Source organism: Ranitomeya variabilis, chromosome 7 (genome assembly GCF_051348905.1).
Source record: "Ranitomeya variabilis isolate aRanVar5 chromosome 7, aRanVar5.hap1, whole genome shotgun sequence".
Classification (NCBI taxonomy): Eukaryota; Metazoa; Chordata; class Amphibia; order Anura; family Dendrobatidae; genus Ranitomeya; species Ranitomeya variabilis.
Genome location: NC_135238.1, coordinates 23,867,898 through 23,881,095, shown reverse-complemented (window position 1 = coordinate 23,881,095; position 13,198 = coordinate 23,867,898). Strand labels below are relative to the sequence as shown.

Sequence of the window (13,198 nt, the reverse complement as noted above, 5' to 3'; positions counted from 1 at the left end):
CTAAATTTGTAAAATACCAGTGATACTATATTATATTATATTCAACACCGCTGTATGCTGTTACATATCATGCTGTAATCCGGCAGAAATGTGCTGTGTTTGATACATACTATTATTTTGAATAAAATCTTTAAAACTCATACAATGTCTGTCATTTTTCATAATATTGAGAAATATACTATCACATAATATTCAACATTACACTATCATATACCGTATATACTCGAGTATAAGCCGACCCGAGTATAAGCCGACCCCCCTAATTTTGCCACAAAAAACCTGGGAAAACTTAATGACTCGAGTATAAGCCTAGGGTGAAAAATGCAGCAGCTACTGGTAAATTTCAAAAGTAAAAATAGATACCAATAAAAGTAAAATTAATTGAGCCATCAGTAGTTTAAGGGTCTTTGAATATCCATATTGAATCAGGAGCCCCATATAATGCTCCTTTCAGTTTGATGGGCCACATTAGATGTTCCATATTAAAATATGCCCCATATAATCCTGCATAAAGGGTAATAAGGGCCCCATAAGATGCTCCATAGAGATATTTGCCCTATATAGTGCTGCACAAGCGTTATAGCCCCATACAGATGCTCCGCACAGCCACCTGCCCCATATAGTGCTGCACAAGTGTTATGGCCCCATACAGATGCTCCGCACAGCCACTTGCCCCATATAGTGCTGCACAAGTGTTATGGCCCCATACAGATGCTCCGCACAGTCACTTGCCCCATATAGTGCTGCACAAGTGTTATGGCCCCATACAGATGCTCCGCACAGCCACTTGCCCCATATAGTGCTGCACAAGTGTTATGGCCCCATACAGATGCTCCGCACAGCCACTTGCCCCATATAGTGCTGCACAAGTGTTATGGCCCCATAAGATGCTCCGCACAGCCACTTGCCACATATAGTGCTGCACAAGTGTTATGGCCCCATACAGATGCTCCGTACAGCCACTTGCCCCATATAGTGCTGCACAAGTGTTATGGCCCCATACAGATGCTCCGCACAGCCACCTGCCCCATATAGTGCTGCACAAGTGTTATGGCCCCATACAGATGCTCCGCACAGCCACTTGCCCCATATAGTGCTGCACAAGTGTTATGGCCCCACACAGATGCTCCGCACAGCCACATGCCCCTTATAGTGCTGCACAAGTGTTATAGCCCCATACAGATGCTCCGCACAGCCACTTGCCCCATATAGTGCTGCACAAGTGTTATGGCCCCATAAGATGCTCCGCACAGCCACTTGCCTCTTATAGTGCTGCACAAGTGTTATGGCCCCATACAGATGCTCCGCACAGCCACTTGCCCCATATAGTGCTGCACAAGTGTTATGGCCCCATACAGATGCTCTGCACAGCTACTTGCCCCTTATACTGCTGCACAAGTGTTATGGCCCCATACAGATGCTCCGCACAGCCACATGCCCCATTTGCTGCCATAAAAAAAAAAATCACATACTCACCTCTTCGTCGCTCAGGACCCCGGCACTTTTACCTGCTCCTCGTGCGGCTCCGTCTTCGGCACTGACGTTCAGCAGAGGGCACGCACTGACTACGTCACCGCGCCCTCTGACCTCAGCGTCACTGCCAGAGGACGATGAAAACAGAGCCGCACTGGAACGAGGAGGGGTAAATATTGCGCAGCGCTGCGCTCCCCCTCCCCGTATACTTACCTGCTCCTGGCACTGTGTCTCTGCTTCTTCCCCAGCGCTGCATCTTCTTCCTGTATTGAGCGGTCACCGTTACCGCTCATACATTAATGAATATGCGGCTCCACCTCTATGGGAGGTGGAGCCGCATATTCATTTCTGTAATGAGCGGGACCATGTGACGGCTCAGTACAGGAAGAAGCTGCAGCACTGGAAGAAGCAGGGACGTCCAGGGACCGTGCCGGGAGCAGGTAAGTATAATTACACAGCCCCCGCCCCCCCTCACCTGCCGACCCCCGGGTATGACTCGAGTATAAGCCGAGAGGGGGACTTTCAGCCCAAAAAAATGGGCTGAAAATCTCGGCTTATACTCGAGTATATACGGTAATAGTAGCCAAACAATCACATTTGATAGAGACATATATAATATGACAATATCAAATTCATTGTGTAACACAACATGGTAATAAGTCTGACATTAATTGACTATCAAAGCTATTCTGATCGTGTCACTATCAAAATCATTGCGCCGTACAGACATAAAATAGTAATAACTATTTAATTGATAGCAACATTATCAAACCAATTTAATGATTTGATAATGCTCCTATCAACGTTAATAGATACACTAATAACACTACATAATATAACAGGAGGGGTTACACACTGCGGAGGGGAGGGGTTACACACTGGAGGGGAGGGGTTACACACTGCAGAGGGGAGGGGTTACACACTGCAGAGGGGAGGGGTTACACACTGCGGAGGGGAGAGGTTACACACTGCGGAGGGGAGGGGTTACACACTGCGGAGGGGAGGGGTTACACACTGCGGAGGGGAGGGGTTACACACTGCGGAGGGGAGGGGTTACACACTGCGGAGGGGAGGGGTTACACACTGCGGAGGGGAGGGGTTACACACTGCAGAGGGGAGGGGTTAGACAGTTTGATACACTTTGATAGGGGGCGGGGCACCTGTCAGATTAGATGTGACGAGTAATAGATATGCTACACTACTACTCATAGCCGGTGTTATCACACACAGCGCCATGTATAATCTGAATTTTCGTTTAATTGGGGACACTACGGACAAAAAAAAAAAAAACCCACATAATATAAAACATCTAGCCTAGAATTGTCTGTTCTGGTGAATGAGGAGAATGTGACTCTTCTCTTATTTATTTTGTGTTGATTCCTCATCAGGACGGTTACCTGTAAGAACTTCCTCTTTGCACCGCCGCTCATCTCCCCGCATATTGCTTTCTCCTTTCTCCATTATGGCTTTAGGATGATTTCTCAGCAGATTTTCCCAGGATTTCAAAACTGTGAAAATAATGTAAAAGTCACAGACAGAAGGAAAACTCACGTGGAATGTTCAATATAGACGCTTTTACTACTAACTCGAGTGGCATCTGAGCCGACATTTGATTGTGAGATCACTACCACCAATATCACCAGTGCTGCCCTCAGCGTCAGTACAGCAACGCCTAGTGATGGAAGCAGGGGTCACTGGAGCCGGGTCCGCTAAGTGTACTACATTACGACAAAATTATTTCCTTCATTAATTTGTCTTCACATTTCGGGTCCCCTAACATGATTAATTTTTTCATCAGATTAAGATTGACTCGTCTGGAAGTTTTATATTTTTGGGGTACACACTATATTATGTCATTCACTTATGATATAAATGTCATGTTAGAGAAATTGTCTGTCCCTTTTTAATAATTACACACAGCACAGTATGGTCTATTCTAAAACCATAGAAATAAAACACGTTTATGTGAGGGAACGTGAAGGAGCCACACCTCGTCACCCTGTCTGATGTCAATATTACATCAGCAGGATTATGTGGTAAGGTCTCCCCACTTGTACCAAAGTGACATTCCGCATCCCCTAGGGACACGTAAGGTCAATTTGACACAGATTTACACAGAGCCCCTCCTGTCCACACGGGCCCAGGGAGGTACGGGGAGTGAGAAGGTGGCCCACGCAGTCACTGACGTGACACTACACTTGGCCACAACCCTGACAGGCTGAGAGGCCCCTTTCACAACCCCAGTGAAACAGAACCTGATCAGCCCGGGAGGACGGCCACCAGTTCCTCCTTTGATATATGCCTGGTCCGTTAACAGGGTTATATCGGACCAGAAAGGTGCCCTCAGTAGCACGTGAGATTAGGCCGAGGAACAGATGTGTGGATTCGTAGATGGAGATAAAAGAGCAGCCCAAGGTTAAATTATATATTTAATCACCTTAAGGACAGACTAGACAAAACACTATATATACACAATGGTTATACATATATAATGGTCAGATATGCAAATACAATAGTGGTAGGACAAAGGGTATAAACAGAACATATAGTCAGTTACCAGTTAGATGAAAGGTCTGGCTTGCGGGTGAGGGGCTTCCGCAGGCTTGTGGTTTGTTCTGTGTGTGACTTGTCCTCACAGCTTCCCAGAGAAAAAGCTATAGGAAATGCTGCACACAAGCATTAAACCCTATGGGTCACTCCCCTCCTGCCCTCTGGGCTTAACCTAAATCTCCTCCCCTGGAGGTTTGGAGATAAATCTCCCTAAACCTATGAAAGATCATAACTCCTTCTTGGGTGGTCCTAGGGCAGCGGTTCTGGCGCCATCAGATCTGACCATGCCTGTGTTACTCAGAGACTAAACACAATTTTGCTACCTAGATGCTAGTGGCTGTTCTATATAGCTCCCTTCCTGTGCATGTTAGAATGACTCCAGACCCAGACAGGTGCTTGCCCTGGTTGGGGTATATCTGAAATACAGTACATACGACATACAGCTAGGACGTATAGTATTTCCATAACTCCTTTATGAAATCCTAGGCGGCTGAACAAAGAACTCAGGCCGCATGGCTTGGATCCACAGGGGGTCTTCCTGTAGAAGGTTGCATACCAGCTGCTAATGGGGGTGTGAATCCTTTGTTGATTGAAGCTGGCCAAGAATCATGTAACCACAGAATGTGCTGAAGGATTTTTTTTACAATTCCATGCCCAATAGTATACAGATGATTGACATGGAATTGTGTCTCCAGTATTCTTCACAACGTTCATCTACTGATCTCCCAGTGTTCCTCCTTTATCGGCAGGTCCAAAGTCACGATGACCCTCGTTGGAGATGGCGTGATGTGCGAGTGTGACTGGATGTAGCCACTACAAGATCGCCTATTCTGTCTAATATCTTTACAACTCCATGATGTATAACTCTAGCTCACGATTACCCACACAAAAAAACACTAATAAGGTTTTGCTACAGAGCTAGCACTCTTCAGGAAGGCTTCAGTGACCTCATCACCTCTTCACATAGCAAGTATTAGCACATGGATTGGTTTCAGAACAGAAGACAGAACTTATTACATGGAGTCTAATATAATGAGAAAAGTCCCAATGCTTAATACCAAAAGTAGATAACAAATGACATTCACTAAAAAGGTGTAAACAAGTTTCATAAAATAAAAGGAAACAAAGGAGAAACCTAACGTTCACGTTTTATGTATAATATCCAGTGCCCCGGGGGAGGCAGAAATTGAAAGTCCTCAATTCGATTGACACCAGGAAAGGACCAAAGTTTTACACACATTGTTAAAACTGGGACCTTCGTTGCTCATCATCCATCCTTTTATGTAACCACTAGGCCAAGTTTAGGGTAATTGCATGTTAAGGCTTTTTATGTTGATGTTATCCCCACCTCTGGGATATGATCATGCCTGGATTGGCAATCTGCCAAGCCGGGGCACATGCCTGGTAGGCTGCAGCACTAAAAAACAAAGTGGGCCAACAGCCTCAGGTCACCTATTGGTCAATTTGTGTGTGTATGTCTGTGGGTACCTGGGTGTGGGTAGCAAGTAGGACCCTACCAGGGTAAGAAGGGACAGTCGACGGTGAGCGGGGGCGCCATATCGAAATCTAGGGTGCCAACCTCCGCTGGTAGGTAGGTTTAAGACACTTTAGGGCCACCTACAGGGACTGTGTCAGGCATATCTGCTATTTTCTCCCTATTTTTCTAGCTTACCCAACCCAGTTGGCTGATGTTGATTGCATACATTTGAGTCTTATTTATTGGGATTTTAGACAATTTAATAATAAAATATCGTTTTAAGGATAGTACGCTTTTTCTAATTATCAGGAGGAAAATGAGTCAATAAAGTATACCAACCGTATTATTTAAATTTAACAATTGTTTTTATTCAATGACATAAGATATAACCATTATAAAAAAGTACATGGGTCTCATATAATATCATGTGAATCACCCCAAAGTGTTAAATATGACCCAGGGAAAAACGTGCAGGACTGAAATAAATGAACATTTATGATCATTTCAATGATTCATACTAAGTGATGATGTGTGAGCAGGCCTGCATTGGGTTGGGAGCTTATCTATTTTGCCCAAAATATCAACCAATACCTCATTTAATGTACTGTATATACTCGATTATAAGCCGACCCGAGTATAAGCCGAGACCCCTAATTTTGCCACAAAAAAACAGGGAGTGTGAAATGCAGATTGTTATGCATTATGCACAGTGCGGGGCTGGGATTCACAAGCTGAGTGGCCGCACAGGCGCAGTCTGCAAGACTGCATGTGAGGTCAGACGGCCAGAGCTCACTGCGCCTGCACCAGACAGCACTAAACAGCGCAGGCGCCAGATTTGAGTGGAAAACAGCGCGGAGGGGGCGGTGCCCGGTGCCGAAGATGTGAGTGACGGCAGTGTGGCGGTTGCAGCAGAGGGGTTAAGATCTGCCTCCAGGGCTAAAGAGAGGTATTTTGGCGAAATTATAAAACGCTTTATTTTGACTATAACTGCACCACAAACTAAAAGAGCCACCTTGTTAGAATGCAGCATTACCGCTGCACAAGGTGACTCTTTTAGTTTATAACGGCTGGAGGGGGTGACAGAGTCCCTTTAAAGGGTTAAATGACTTTGGACCGCTGATCTCACACCATCATTACATAGATAGTGATACCCTGCATCAAAGTGGGCAAACATGAAATTTTGATGCCAGATCTGATGCCCAGAACCTGTTTAGGCCAGGCTGCAATGACCTGAGTTTGATGCGGGGCATGATTATCTATGTAATAGTGGTGTGAGATTAGTGGCCCAAAGTCATTTAACCCCTTAAAACACCAGTTACTTACTCAAATAGTTAAAATTGACTAATTTGCCCACTTGGATGCCAGATCTGATGCCCAGAACCCATTTGGGCCAGGCTGGAGTTACCTGAATTAGATGAGGGGCATCACTATCTGTGTGTCTGCATTGTGAGATCACTGGCCCAAATTAATTTAACCCTTTTAATTTGTATTTTATCATTGTATTTTTTGTCATTAAATCAATAAAAAATAGAAAAAAGGCAGAATAAGAAACCAACTTCAACCCCAAATATGAAACTGTTCAAATAACGGCTCAGACTCAATTGCGAGAAAAATGCACGAGAACAATCAGATAAAAAATCCCGTCTTTCGCACCTCCTGTCTCTCACACCTCCTGTCTCTCTCTCTTCCCTCCTGTCTCTCTTCCCTCCTGTCTCTCTCTTCCCTCCTGTCTCTCTTCCCTCCCGTCTCTCTCTCTCCCCGTCTCCTCCCTCCCGTCTCTCTAAGGCTACGTTCACATTAGCGTTGTGCAGTGCAGCGTCGGCGACGCAACGCACAACGCAAATGTAAACGCATGCACAACGCAGTGTTTTGTGACGCATGCGTCCACTTTTGCATGGTTTTTGGCGCAGAAAAAACTGCATCATGCAGCGTCCTCTGTGCCCTGACGCATGAACCACAGTGACGCATGTGTCACAAAACGCAAGTGCAACGCATGTCCATGCGCCCCCCATGTTAAATATAGGGGCGCCTGACGCAACGCTAATGTGAAAGTAGCCTTACCTCCTGTCTCTCTTTACTTGTCTCTCTTCCCTCCTGTCTCTCTCTCTCTTGTCTCTCTCTTTCCTCCTATCTCTCTCCTCATGTCTCTCTCTTACCTCCTGTCTCTCTCTTCCCTCCTGTCTCTCTCTTTCCTCGTCTCTCTCTTCCCTCCTGTCTCTCTCTCCTCCTGTCTCTCTAACCTCTTGTCTCTCTCTTACCTCCAATCTCTCTCTTACCTCCTGTCTCTCTTCCCTCCGGTCTCTTTCCTGGTCTCTCTCTTCCCTCTTGTCTCTCTCTTACTTCCCGTATCTCTCTTACCTCCGGTCTCTCTTCCCTTCTGTCTCTCTTTCCTCGGCGCTCTCTTCCTTGTCTCTCTCTCTTCCCTCCCTCCTATCTCTCTTTCCTTGTCTCTCTCTTCCCTCTTGTCTCCCTCCTGTCTCCCTTCCCTCCTGTCTCTCTCTTCCCTCCTGTCACTCTCTTCCCCAGTCTCTCTTCCCTCTTGTCTCTCTTTTCCCTCCTGTCACTCTCTTCCCCAGTCTCTCTTCCCTCTTGTCTCTCTCTTACCTCCCGTCTCTCTTCCCTCTTGTCTCTCTCTTCCCTCCTGTCACTCTCTTCCCCAGTCTCTCTTCCCTCTTGTCTCTCTCTTGCCTCCCGTCTCTCTCTCCTCCTGTCTCTCTTCCCTCTTGTCTCTCTCTTCCCTCCTGTCACTCTCTTCCCCAGTCTCTCTTCCCTCTTGTCTCTCTCTTACCTCCCGTCTCTCTTACCTCCTGTCTCTCTCTTCCCTCCGGTCTCTCTTCCCTTCTGTCTCTCATTTTACTTGGCACTCTCTTCCCCATACCTCCCAACCGTCCCGATTTCAGCGGGACAGTCCCGCTTTGGCACCGGGGTCCCGCTGTCCCGCTTCGGGCATTTAAAATCCCGAATTTGCGGCCGCCGGTGAAGCCCCGCCCACTTCCGGGACGTAGAGAGAGCCAGCCTGTTTTTTTTTTTTTTTTATAAAAGCTGCCTCCTGACCGCCCGCGCAACACCCCCCCCCCTCCCGCCCCCTGTGCGGCGCTGCCACGCTGAAGGAGAGAGCCTGCAGCAATCAAGAAGAAAGGTCAGCGATTCACTACCTCTGGCTGTGTGTGCACGGAGCTCCGGCTTCTGCTCTTAGCTGCTATCCCGGCAGAGAAGGAGAGACGGGGGAGGTGCCGGGATAGTGCAGAGCTGTGAGCAGGAGACTGAAGACTTCAGCAGAGAGCTGCACATGGACATCAGCCGCCCCTGCATCACAGAGGAGATTGTGTGTGTGTGTGATGTGTGTGATGGCTGGGTGTGTGTGTGTGATGGCTGCGTGTGTGTGTGTGATGGCTGCGTGTGTGTGTGTGATGGCTGCGTGTGTGTGTGTGATGGCTGCGTGTGTGTGATGGCTGCGTGTGTGTGTGTGATGGCTGCGTGTGTGTGTGTGATGGCTGCGTGTGTGTGTGTGATGGAGGCTGCGTGTGTGTGTGTGATGGCTGCGTGTGTGTGTGTGATGGCTGCGTGTGTGTGTGTGATGGCTGCGTGTGTGTGTGTGATGGCTGCGTGTGTGTGTGTGATGGCTGCGTGTGTGTGTGATGGCTGCGTGTGTGTGTGTGATGGCTGCGTGTGTGTGTGTGATGGCTGTGTGTGTGTGATGGCTGCGTGTGTGTGTGTGATGGCTGCGTGTGTGTGTGTGATGGCTGCGTGTGTGTGTGTGATGGCTGCGTGTGTGATGGCTGCGTGTGTGTGATGGCTGCGTGTGTGTGATGGCTGCGTGTGTGTGTGATGGCTGTGTGTGTGTGATGGCTGCATGTGTGATGGCTGCGCGTGTGTGTGTGTGTGTGTGATGGCTGCGTGTGTGTGTGTGATGGCTGTGTGTGTGATGGCTGCGTGTGTGTGTGATGGCTGCGTGTGTGTGTGTGTGTGTGTGTGTGTGATGGCTGCGTGTGTGTGATGGCTGCGTGTGTGTGATGGCTGCGTGTGTGTGATGGCTGCGTGTGTGTGATGGCTGTGTGTGTGTGTGTGATGGCTGTGTGTGTGTGTGTGATGGCTGTGTGTGTGTGTGTGATGGCTGTGTGTGTGTGTGTGATGGCTGTGTGTGTGTGTGTGATGGCTGCGTGTGTGTGATGGCTGCGTGTGTGTGATGGCTGCGTGTGTGTGATGGCTGCGTGTGTGTGATGGCTGCGTGTGTGTGTGTGTGTGTGTGATGGCTGCGTGTGTGTGTGTGTGTGATGTCTGCGTGTGTGTGTGATGGCTGCATGTGTGTGTGATGGCTGCGTGTGTGTGTGTGTGTGATGGCTGCGTGTGTGTGTGTGATGGCTGCGTGTGTGTGTGTGTGATGGCTGCGTGTGTGTGTGTGTGATGGCTGCGTGTGTGTGTGATGGCTGCGTGTGTGATGCATTTGTGTCAAAGCTGCATGTGTTTGTGAGCTGCGTGCGTGTGAGCTGCGTGCCTGTGTGTGAGCTGCGTGCCTGTATGTCATTATACAGTATGGAGCATCATGTGTGGTCATTATACAATATGGAGCATCATGTGCGGTCATTATACAGTATGGAGCATCATGTGCGGTCATTATACAGTATGGAGCATCATGTGTGGCCATTATACAGTATGGAGCATCATGTGCGGTCATTATACAGTATGGAGCATCATGTGCGGTCATTATACAATATGGAGCATCATGTGCGGTCATTATACAGTATGGAGCATCATGTGCGGTCATTATACAGTATGGAGCATCATGTGCGGTCATTATACAGTATGGAGCATCATGTGTGGCCATTATACAGTATGGAGCATCATGTGCGGCCATTATACAGTATGGAGCATCATGTGTGGCCATTATACAGTATGGAGCATCATGTGCGGCCATTATACAGTATGGAGCATCATGTGCGGTCATTATACAGTCTGGAGCATCATGTGCGGTCATTATACAGTCTGGAGCATCATGTGCGGTCATTATACAGTCTGGAGCATCATGTGCGGTCATTATACAGTCTGGAGCATCATGTGCGGTCATTATACAGTCTGGAGCATCATGTGCGGTCATTATACAGTCTGGAGCATCATGTGCGGTCATTATACAGTCTGGAGCATCATGTGCGGTCATTATACAGTATGGAGCATCATTTGCGGTCATACAGTATGGAGCATCATGTGCGGTCATTATACAGTATGGAGCATCATGTGCGGTCATTATACAGTATGGAGCATCATGTGGGGTCATTATACAGTCTGGAGCATCATGTGCGGTCATTATACAGTCTGGAGCATCATGTGCGGTCATTATACAGTATGGAGCATCATTTGCGGTCATACAGTATGGAGCATCATGTGCGGTCATTATACAGTATGGAGCATCATGTGCGGCCATTATACAGTATGGAGCATCATGTGGGGTCATTATACAGTATGGAGCATCATGTGCGGTCATTATACAGTATGGAGCATCATGTGTGTTCATTATACAGTATGGAGCATCATGTGCGGTCATTATACACTATGGAGCATCATGTGCGGTCATACAGTATGGAGCATCATGTGTGTTCATTATACAGTATGGAGCGTCATGTGTGGTCATTATATATTATGGAGCGTCATGTGTGGTCATCGTACAGTATGGAGCATCATGTGTGGCCATTATACAGTATGGGGCACTGTGTGGCCATATTTTTTTGTTTATAATTATTGTATATGAAACAGTGTGATCAGCAGTGCTAAATGGGTGTGGTTGAGATGTGGATATGGGTGTGACTAATTATGAATGGGTGTGGTCAGAGGCGTGGCCTAAAATTTGCCGCGGCGCGCAAAGCGCGCCGCAAACTTTGTCCCTCTTTCCCATCTTCAAAAGTTGGGAGGTATGTCTTCCCTGTCTCTCTCTCTTCCCTCGTCTCTCTCTCTTCCCTCGTCTCTCTCTCTTCCCTCGTCTCTCTCTCTTCCCTCTTGTCTCCCCTCCTGTCTCCCTTCCCTCCTGTCTCTCTCTTCCCCGTCTCTCTCTTCCCTCCAGTTTCGCTCTTCCCTGTCTCTCTTCCCGCCTATCTCTTTTCCTTCTGTCTCTCTTTCCTCCTCTCTTCCCTCCTGTCTCTCTCTTACCTTCTGTCTCTCTCTTCCCTCTTGTCTCTTTCTCTTCCCTTTCTCTCTTTCCTCCTGTCTCTCTGTTCCCTTCTGTCTCTCTCTTCCCTCCTGTCTCTTTTCCTTCCAGCCTCTCTCTTCCCCTTCTCTCTCTCTTCCCTCCTGTCTCTCTTTTCCTTCTGTCTCTCCCTTCCCTCCTGTCTCTCTTTCTTCCTCTTTCCCCTCCTGTCTTTCTCTTACCTCCGATCTCTCTCGTCTTCCTTCTCTCCTTACCTCTTCTAAGTTCTAACGTGGTTGATGTTTAGTGGGAATGACGTCACCGGAAGGGGCGGGGCCTCTTTCAGTAGTCCAGTCAGTGAGGCCCGGCTAGCAGGAAGGGTTGTGTCCCGAATGTCCGGGCTCCTGCAGCTCCTGACTACACTGCAGCCCTCACACTGCAGCTGCTTCACTGCTGACAATGATGAGACTGTGCGGGCTCCTGTCAGATATAGATGTATGTCTGTACAATGTATGGGAACCCTGGCAGATGTTTATTAGTGAGGACATGAGAATGTGTAAGGTTCACTAATAAAGTGATTAGAGTTATAGTCATTACTAATATTTTATAATAGCCAAAATATCAGAATGTATGGGCCCCTGTCAGGTATATATTAGTGATGATACCAGAATGTATGGGCCCCTGTCAGGTATATATTAGTGATGATACAGAATGTATGGGCTCCTGTCAGGTGTATATTAGTGACGATACAGAATGTATGGGGCCTTGTCAGGTATATATTAGTGACGATACAGAATGTATGGGGCCTTGTCAGGTATATATTAGTGACGATACAGAATGTATGGGGCCTTGTCAGGTGTATATTAGTGCCCATCGGGCCCGGGGCCCCAGCTGCAGGCATCTGACAGTACAGTAACTGAACCTGCGTCCAAGACGCAGGTTCAGTTACTCTATTGCTTTGCAGTAGATAAAGCCGCCAGCCAACTGGATGCTGGCAGCTGACATCAGCGTGCACGTCGCCGGCGTATGACGTCATTGTCATTCGCCGGCGAGTCCGCGCTGAAATGCCTGGGATGGACATCGGCTCTGGAGCGCGGCCAGGTAAGGAGAAAGGTGTTTTTTTATTTTTACTGAATGCGGCAAGCCCGGGGCAGAATGGAGACACTGGAGCAGGATGGGAGACACGAGGGCTTGATGGAGATACAGGGGGCAAGAATGGAAACACAGGAGGCAGGAATGGAAACAACACTGGGGGCAGAATGTGAGACACGGGGCAGAATGTGAGACATGGGGCAGGATGGAGACATGGGGGGAAGAATGTGAGACACGGGGCAGAATGTGAGACACGGGGTAGAATGTGAGACACGGGGCAGAATGTGAAACACAGGAGGAAGAATGTGAGACACGGGGGCAGAATGTGAGTCACGGAGCAGGATGTGAGACAGGGGGCAGGATGTGAGACATGAGGGGCTGGCTTTCCCTAGACGGCATTTTGCTTTTTTAATTGTTATTTTTTATGGTTGTTTATTGTCTTCATGGCTTGATTAATAAAGATTGATGATTTTTTCTATATGTGATTGGGA

The 13,198-nt window shown here is 47.8% G+C and overlaps 1 pseudogene across 1 annotated transcript in view; it reads right to left on the bottom strand.

Annotated features, from left to right (window-relative positions):
• Window positions 1–11,908, bottom strand: part of LOC143785571 (uncharacterized) — a 36,560-nt pseudogene extending 24,652 nt beyond the window's left edge. The window contains exons 1-2 of the transcript XR_013218018.1: window positions 11,858–11,908; window positions 2,871–2,981 (exon numbers count right to left, since the gene is read on the bottom strand). The product of XR_013218018.1 is annotated as an uncharacterized LOC143785571 (transcript). The remainder of the gene's footprint in view (window positions 1–2,870; window positions 2,982–11,857) is intronic.
• Between the last annotated feature and the right edge of the window lie 1,290 nt (window positions 11,909–13,198).